The 9,453-nt window shown below is 40.5% G+C and overlaps 1 long non-coding RNA gene across 1 annotated transcript; it reads right to left on the bottom strand.

Annotated features, from left to right (window-relative positions):
* Positions 1-4,202: 4,202 nt before the first annotated feature.
* On the bottom strand, positions 4,203-9,125 carry LOC149174651 (uncharacterized). Its single transcript, XR_016257938.1, has 2 exons — positions 9,000-9,125; positions 4,203-7,119 (listed from the first exon to the last, which is right to left on the bottom strand). It is a non-coding gene; the product is annotated as an uncharacterized LOC149174651 (long non-coding RNA).
* Between the last annotated feature and the right edge of the window lie 328 nt (positions 9,126-9,453).

Here is a 9,453-nt window from a genome sequence, read left to right as displayed (position 1 = left end):
AATAAAGACCCATCTCTCATAACATCTGAAGCTGAATGAATAACACTGGAAAAAACTCAGCAAAAATGAGAAATAACAGAGAATCTATAGTAGAGAAAGCCTCAATAGATATGATGGTTTAAATCTACTATACAAAACATTTTAATCCAACACCATTAAAAAAATTAAAATTTTATTTCGGACATGGCTGAGAGTAAAATCTTGATACGGTTATCTTACCCTAGAAAATTTGTTCATAACTTCCTTGAATCTATGTGTAGGTTAGTAACTTCCTTGAATCTATGTGTAGGTTATGTGCAAGATGGAATGTACAACCATCCATCACCCTACAACAAAATAAATGAGATAAAAATAGTATGATTACGCCATAAGATAAATGAGCCTACAACAATCCACGATAAATAAAATAAAATATTTTAAATTGTTTTCCTAAAGTTTACCTTAGAAATAATACCTTAATGAACTTAATGATTCATGTACATGGTTTTCTCACTCGATCTATGCAACTATGATCGGCCCTAAGCATCCAGCCATTGGCGACCTCCTCCCCTGGGAGGAGGGGCTCCCAACTCCTCTTCCCCTCTGCAGACTCTTGAGCAACCGACTGTAGGCAATCCTCAACATCAAGAGCTGACATCCCAACCTCTACAAGCCACGCGAGATGGCGATCCTACCCTCCTCTCCAAGCCTCCAGATACATCGCAGCTCACTAAGCACTCATTTATATCTAAGTCCACTATGATACCAAAGCTCCACATCCTGCTTCTCGTTTAGCCAGCACCGTCCAATTCATGCAGGACCATGATTTGATTGGCAAATTAATAAGTATTTGGCCATCTGAAACCACCCTCCTCAACTGGATCGCGCAATGTTGGAAGCTCAAAGCTCACTATGAAGTTAAGCTAGGACCAAAATGCTTCTTCACAGTTGTTTTCAGCCACCATGAGAATCAGGAAGTTGTCATGGAAGGAGGTCCGTATTTTCTCAGCTCTTCAAGAATGTTTCTGAGACACTGGACACCCAAATTCAACCACAAGGAGGACTGCACTTGGGCTCCAGTTTGGATCCAGTTGTATTCTCTTCCATTTGAATAATGGGACCCTAAAACCTTAGAGGATATTGGCAATAAACTGGGTCAGTTTGTCTGCATATCAGAGAAAACAAATAATGGTTTCTACTCCTCTTACGCAAGGAGTTGTGCATACCTGAACATCTCAGAATCGCTTCCTAAAGCAATAGCTCTAGAATCCAAAGACAGTACCAGGACTCATGTTCTATGACTATGAGCCCGATCCATTTCGTTGTTGTAAGTTCCATCAACATGGCCCTCTCTTTAGAGGTTGTCCCATAAATGCATCAAGGCTAGAAACGCACCAAGCAAGCAGACCAGAAGAGGAGGGCTTTACCAAAGTTCCCAGTAAAAAGTGCCACAACAGGAAATTCAATGCTACAAGCTCAAAAAAGATACAATCCACCACTAGAAACATCTTTGAGGTGTTGAACGAACTACCAGAGATCAAATGGACCAAGATCAAGAAAAAACGCAACCAAAGGCTTCACTCCTAGATCCAGCTCCGAATCCAAAAGGAAAATGCCTAATGTAATATCCAAACCATCTTACAAAGAAAGCGCCTCCAAACTCTGAGCCATTGGTTATCCATCCCACCGAGGAAACAACCACCATGGATGAGGATTACCTGGAAGATTTAGAAGGTCTCGACATACTAGCGATGGAAGAAGCCTGCAAGTGAAATGCCCTGGACTGCATCCCTTCCAAGCAAATTAATCTGCTAGCAGTAGCACTCCTGAAAGCTAGGACATCTCAGCAACTTAGGGTTCAATCAGATACCTCCAAAGATGGCAAGAACAGCAGCAAGGAATTCAAAAAGAGAGGTTACAAAACCACCATGCAGTGCATAGATGTTGTGGGAAGGAAGCTAGTTGACTTTGGATAGTACAAACAGATCACTGAGGTCTACGCCTCTCAAACCACCCCCTATCTATGAATATTATATCCTGGAATATTAGGGGATTGAATTCTCCCCCTAAGCATCGCATTCTTCGTTGGAAAGTGCAACAGGCTCTTCTGACAATTCTGCTAATACAAGAAACCAAGTGCTCAGAAAATGACTTCGATCGCTACATGAAAAAAATTTGGAAGCACGCCCACACATTAGCTATAAGCGCTGAAGGTGCCTCAGGAGGGAGTAGTCTACCTAGGCAGAGGAATGGCCCGGTTTCCGTCACCGCCCGGAAAATCGTTTGGCTCCGGCCGCCAGCAATCCCTCCACCCTCCACCACCCTCCCCCACCGCCCGGAAAATCGTTCGGCTCCGGCCGCCGGCAATCCCTCCACCCTCCGCCACCCTCCCCTAGCTCCGCCACCCTCCTCTGGCAATCCTGACATTCCCTGACAGAAAATCCGATCCGAGCTGGAAATCCTGACATCCCCTGACAATTCGGATCCGAGCTGGAATTGCAGCCGCAGAGAGTTATTGCCATTTCCAATTCGAAATGAGGAATTGCCATCCCGCGGGCTGCTCACTCACCTTCTTCCTCGACTCGGCGCCTCCCGCTCTGCAATTCCTCCGCTCTGCAGCTCACCACCCAGGTACAATTCGGTGACACCCGCGACTCTGTTAACGACTGATTGAGACATGCAAGGTTATTTTGTCTGGTTGAACCTTCTATCAACCACATGCACAGGGTTCAATTGGAACACACTGTGTAAATGATATGAAGCATAGACCAAGATTCAACCTAGACCATGCCCTTAATACCATTCTTGAATAGAAAGCTAATGCTCCACTACTATGTTGGGAATCTTCTTCCAATTACCAAGTGGATGCTTATTGAACACTGGCTGGTATTTGTGATCCGGCAGACTGTTTGCCTGTTGCTTCAACACAATGCATCACCTTGGAATGAGAAACATATGATAGCTCAGTTTGTGATCCAATGCTTGCGTAAATTGGAATAACTTGTGATTTCCTTTGTGAAAAGAAGATGGTAGCCCAAGATTTTGACAAATTGCATTACAAGATGTGATTGTTATGCAAATCAGAGTACATCATGTGTTAAAGGAAGTCCTACTTTCCTGTGTTTTAAATTTCGACCTAGAAACAATCATCTTTTAATCAAAACCCTTGCAAACGAGTCAGGGGACCTGTAAACCTTGGTGGATAGCAATTTCAGGCTTGTAAAGGATGAAAATTTCTTCAGCTCCTTGAATACCAGCTTGGACAAAATAACCTTGCTCTAAACACAACTATAGAAGCCTGGAGATTGGTATTGGCTGGAAAATTTCAATTGCTTCATTAGTATTGTGACTTGTACAGGAACATTCCCAACATAATATCTCCAAGAATACTTGGAAACTGCTTCTAGAATTCACTCAACATAAACCCATAAATCTCAAAGGCCAGAGGCCAGAGTGGAGATTAGTCCATTATGAGCTTTTAAATAAAGAGACTGAGAACTTTGTTGGGTTTAAACTTTAAACTTCAAATTTGAAGAAATACATATCTTTTCAGGACAGCGGGAGAAAAAAATCATGAAACAAACTAGGTGATGCAAACACTACACATTCATTGACAACTAGGATCATGGTATTCCCTTTAAACATCACTGTATTTATTTAGATTAACATCTTTTGCAATACCTGGAACACCACAACTTCAATGTAAGCATGAAAAGTTGCGTGTTTACAGTCAAGATACAGTTGGATTTGATATCATCTGTCAGTGAGAAGTGGCACTTAGACACCAAATTTGCAACACAAGGGTATTTCCTAACAAATCCCCTGTGCAATTGGGGCAAAGAATAGCTCCCTGCTGCATTGGCAAGTCTCTAAAACCTACTTCGTGCACACGTGTTTTCTCAGTCTCTTTATTTAAGAGCTCATAATGGACTAATCTCCTCTCTGGCCTCAGGCAAAGGAAATGTTCACAGATTATTGAGCAAGCATATTGATTGAAATGCTACAACAAAATGTTTAGCTACCGCAGTCTTATCAAATAGAAAAGGGATCTCTTTGGTTGTGGATCTTTAATTCATTTCTCAAAGAAATCTGATCAAGGGTGTTCCACTTGTTATACATTATGTACATGCTCATGGTCTCACTATTTCACCATTGTGGATAACAATTAAGCTTCTGCACAAGCCAATGGAACTGTAGCAATTGTTGAATCAATGGTTGTGGCATCAAACGAAACTCAGCTCTAAATCCAAAGAGACGAAGCATGTACACATAATATGGTGAAATTTTCCAATTGTTTCATTTGACTTTCAAAAGTGATCTGATTTCTAGTTTCAAAGGGGGAAGGTTTCAAACAATAATAAAGATATCATGTGCTATGCTTCAAGCTAAGAAAGGAGAGATTTATGAAGTTTTAGAAAAATATAATGTTGGAGAAAAAGCCTATCAGTTATTGGCTGGAGTTTAAGGGTATAAAAACTAGTAATTTGATTAATGGAAAAGGGAAAAATTATCATATTGCAAATAGTATCGATGCAAGTTCCAATGTTGAAGACGGCTTTAATCAGAGATCTATGATGATAGGTCACACAACTCATGCCTTTGTAGTTATCAAAGGAGATGTAGCCATCGCTAAACATCCACTGGAAATTGACAATGGTAGTATCTTCACTAAAGAAGAATAGAGTTTTGCATTTTAAGCAGCCCGCACTTTGAAGAAATAGAGTGATGTAGAGGAGGATAGATAGTTGCTCAATACGTTGAGATGGCTGGGATTGAAAAAACCATATTTCATTGGGATTATGAGACATGCATGTGGGGATTGTTGCTCTATCGCTCAGGGGAGATCCAAGATTTAGAAGTTCAATATCATAACTTTACGAGAATTATAAGACATATCCTGTGAAAATAAGATTTAGAAGTTCAATATCATAACTTTACGAGAATTATAAGACATCTCCTGTGAAAATAATGTCCAATGATGCTACAAACTTGGACTATAGCTAAGAAATTAGGGAGAAAATTGAAGGTCTTACTAGTTCAAAGAAGCATCTGGAGAATGTTTAATTACATTGCTTTTAGTTTTTAATTAATGTGTTTGTAGTCAGGATGTGTTTGCTTTCAGTGAGTTTTTTAGTATTGTAAGCCTTGAGAGAGAGTGATAGAGTATAAAGCTTACATGTGTAATAAAGTCATTGTAGAGACTTGCGTTAAACGATAAGTTTTTCAATCATTATTAGCTTTTAGGATTTTGGGCAAGTATCACCTCTCAAACTCTATGTAAGAGAGGTGAATCCCACTGTAATTGTCTGAAGTATTTTCATCATATAATAATGCATTAATGTGTGTAATCCCTTGTTTGTGCTCAGTAGTGTGGCTCTACCCTATTTAGGGTTTCATCATTATGTAATCTAGCTCATGTAACAAATATCTCTTACCAAGAGTTAGATGTGCAAAAAGTTGCTGCAGAGCATTGATTGCTTACAAAGAGAACTGCAAATAACAGGATTTTCATTGCAAAAACCTAGACTTGAACCCTCCATTGGTGAAGTTGTCCTCAATTTACCCAAAAACCCAAGGGCATGCCATTATCGCACTTCTAAACATGCCTATTCATGAAAGGAATAAATGCTTGATTGACCATCTAGGAATTGTTTGTCCACCCTGTTACAGAGGTGATAAAACGTGGCAATATGCAGGCAGGGGAAAATTCTGCAACTACCCTGTTTAGCCTGTAAGCTGTCTGCAATAAATGAGAACAGTGGAAATGGACACTGCAAATTTGTTCTAATTTATCCATGTAGCATTTAATTTATGTTTTTTTTCTAATCATGTTATATTTTGCTTTATGCTTTCAGAGTAGCTTAGGGAACCCTTAAATTGACATCACTGGTTGTTCCTTCCCATAGACCTTTTTTTTAATTATTTGTTGGACATTAATAAAAATGATCTCATATTATTTATGTGTCAACCAAACAAACCCAGGGCTGTCAGAATTGGGATTGTGCCACTCCTCTTGGAGTTGCTTATTGATGAATGCTTAGGAATTGTTGATGAGACTCTTGCAATTCTTGTCATGCTTGGTACTCATCAGGATGGTCAAAATGCTATTGGACATCAATCTGCCATTCATATTCTTGTCATGCTTATTTGCTCAGCCACTGCTCATAAGTAGAATGCTGCTAATGTATTGCCTGCTACCTTTGGCTATATATGATTCATTCCATCTATTGACAAGACTGCAATTTGGTCCTGGTATATAGAGGCCTTTGATTGAACTTACTAATGAAAATAGTAGATTCAAAAGAAAAGATAAACACTTTCAGAGCTCATGAGCAAGCAGGAATAGGTTTCTAAAAGTAGCCGCTAAGAACTGTCCTATATTATTTTGTAAACATTTCCTTTGCCTGAGGCCAGAGTGGAGATTAGTCCATTATGAGCTTTTAAATAAAGAGACTGAGAACTTTGTTGGGTTTAAACTTCAAATTTGAAGAAATACATATCTTTTCAGGACAGCGGGAGAAAAAAATCATGAAACAAACTAGGTGATGCAAACACTACACATTCATTGACAACTAGGATCATGGTATTCCCTTTAAACATCACTGTATTTATTTAGATTAACATCTTTTGCAATACCTGGAACACCACAACTTCAATGTAAGCATGAAAAGTTGCGTGTTTACAGTCAAGATACAGTTGGATTTGATATCATCTGTCAGTGAGAAGTGGCACTTAGACACCAAATTTGCAACACAAGGGTATTTCCTAACAAATCCCCTGTGCAATTGGGGCAAAGAATAGCTCCCTGCTGCATTGGCAAGTCTCTAAAACCTACTTCGTGCACACGTGTTTCTGTCCTTCAACCCACGTTCGGATTATCATTATATTCAAGATATGCAAAGGGATAAACAACAGCAATTTACAACAAAACATCAGATTGTAGAACCAACAAACATAATATTTTATGAAGTCACTGCACTGCAGTGACCATTCCAAGTGTATAAACAATTGCAGTATTGTGGTATAGATTACACGTAACCTATGTACATATACCATGCAATTTTTCACTTACTCGGTGACAAAGCCTATACGTTCAGCAAGAGGTGCAAGGCCAAGCAAACTTATGATGAACACCCAAACCTGCAAACAAAAGAATGTGGAAAATGATGCCAGAAATAATATAGTAATAGTTTTGTCAGCATATGGATCATATAACTTACATATTAGTTTGCATATGGCATTCAAAAAACAGAGAAGCCTAATTCAGTATCATTTATTTTAAAACTCATATATGTATTTGGGTCCTATAATGAGCATTTCATCTATATAAAGTGGTGATTGCTAAATGTGTTTTTTGCAGAATAGTTGCCAGTATTGAAAGTGTTGCAGTGTAAATGAACACAAATTATCTGCTTTTTATAATTATATATGATTGAAAAACATGCTGAGTATTAGGAAATAGATAATTGTCTACTTGTTTAACATGAATTTCCCAACATAGTAGTGGAGCATTAGCTTTCTATTCAAGAATGGCATTAAGGGCATGGTCTAGGTTGAATCTTGGTCTATGCTTCGTATCATTTACACAGTGTGTTCCAATTGAACCTTCTGCATGTGGTTGATAGAAGGTTCAACCGGACAAAATAACCTTGCATGTCTCAATCAGTTGTTAACAAAGTCGGGGGTGTCACCGAATTGTCCCTGGGTGGCGAGCTGCAGAGCGGGAGGCGCCGATTCGAGGAGGAAGGTGAGTGAGCAGCCCGTGGGATTGCAATTCCTCATTTCGAATTGGAAATGGCAATAACTCTCCGCGGCTGCAATTCCAGCTCGGATCCGAATTGTCAGGGGATGTCAGGATTTCCAGATCCGATCGGATTTTCTGTCAGGGAATGTCAGGATTGCCAGAGGAGGGTGGTGGAGCTAGGGGAGGGTGGCGGAGTGCGGAGGGATTGCCGGCGGCCGGAGCCGGACGATTTTCCGAGCGGTGATGGAAACCGGGCCATTCCTCCGCCTAGGTAGACTACTCCAGGGCTCAGAATGTCTTGGCACTCGCATCTCATTCAATTAGAGTTTCATGATTAGCACCCCAATGCCCTAACAGTCAAATTCCACCTTGTAGGCACTGATCAACATGGCTACCTGACCAACATCTATGGTCCCATAATCCTTCAAGGAAACATGAAATGATTCAATATATAGCTACCCTTCGTAGCACCCTCAACCCCAATCTATGGATCATAGGGGGGGACTTCAACCTAGTCCTCTCCCTAAGGGAGAAGTAGGGAGGTCGCATGCACTTGGAGCCAGATGTAGAGGAGCTTCAAATCTTCATAGAGGACCCCAATCTGGTGGAGATACAGACATCTAATGGTTCTTATACCTAGACCAATAGGAGGGGAGGTGCTGCCCAAACATCTTGTCGGCTTGATAGATTCTTGGTGGCCGAGCTATGGCTAACAGGGAGCAGCAATCTTGCAGCTGAGATCCTCACCTCAGCAGGCTCAGATCACTGGCCGGTCTCTTTATCAGATCGCTCCTTTGGTAAGCCTCTCAAACGTCCTTTTCGATTTGAATAATTTAGGATAACAGACCCCGAAATAGTCAGCAAAATCCAGAACTAGTGGCAGAGCATAAAAGTTCGTGGTACCAAGATGTACATTTTCCAGCAAAAATTGAAAAGAATCGAAGATCTTCTCCGTAAATGGAATAGGGAAGAATTCGGAAACATAATCCGGGAAAATCTAATCCTAGAAGAACAATTATCCTCTCTCCAGCAGTCCATCATCTCAAGGGGACGCACATCAGAACTTACAGATCAGGAAGGCCAACTCATGCAGCAATTGGCGGATCGCTACAAATAAGAAGAGATCCACTGGAGGCAAAAATCTAGAATCTCTTGGGTAAAAGATGGAGAAAGAAATACAACATTGTTTCACCGCTCAACCATCCAACACAGAGCCAAAAACCACATTGAATCGCTGCGTCTGGGAAATGGGGACATAAAAGAGAAGAAAAAAAACCTGGAAGCCACTATGGTCAGCCACTTCTCGAATATCCTCACAGAACCTCAGATCCAAAGAGATGTTTACATTAAGAACATAACTCATCACATCCCTCGTCTTGTCTCTCAAGAATAACATTACTCTATTCAGAGAAATCAAGCATGAAGAAATAAATGAATCACTTCTCAGTATGCCAGAAGGAAAGACCCCGTGACCGAATGGCTTTGCAGTCTCCTTCTTCAAAAGTTGTTGGCACTTCCTGCATCAGGACATTACTGAATTAGTAGAAGACTCTTGAGCATCTCAGTCTATTCTGTCGGCCCTTAATGCCACTTCCCTTCTCTAGTGCGTAAGGAAGATAATGCTGCCACAACAGGTAAGTACAGGCCCATAGCACTCTGCAATGTAATTTATAAAATTATCTTCAAAGTTATTGCAAACCGCCTAAAGGCCATCCTCCCAAACCTCATTT

Source organism: Pinus tabuliformis, chromosome 4_1 (genome assembly GCF_031772625.1).
Source record: "Pinus tabuliformis cultivar Carrire ecotype Pingquan chromosome 4_1, CPIR1, whole genome shotgun sequence".
Classification (NCBI taxonomy): Eukaryota; Viridiplantae; Streptophyta; class Pinopsida; order Pinales; family Pinaceae; genus Pinus; species Pinus tabuliformis.
The sequence above is the reverse complement of the archived record's forward strand: the minus strand, read 5'-3'. Positions and strand labels throughout refer to the sequence as shown.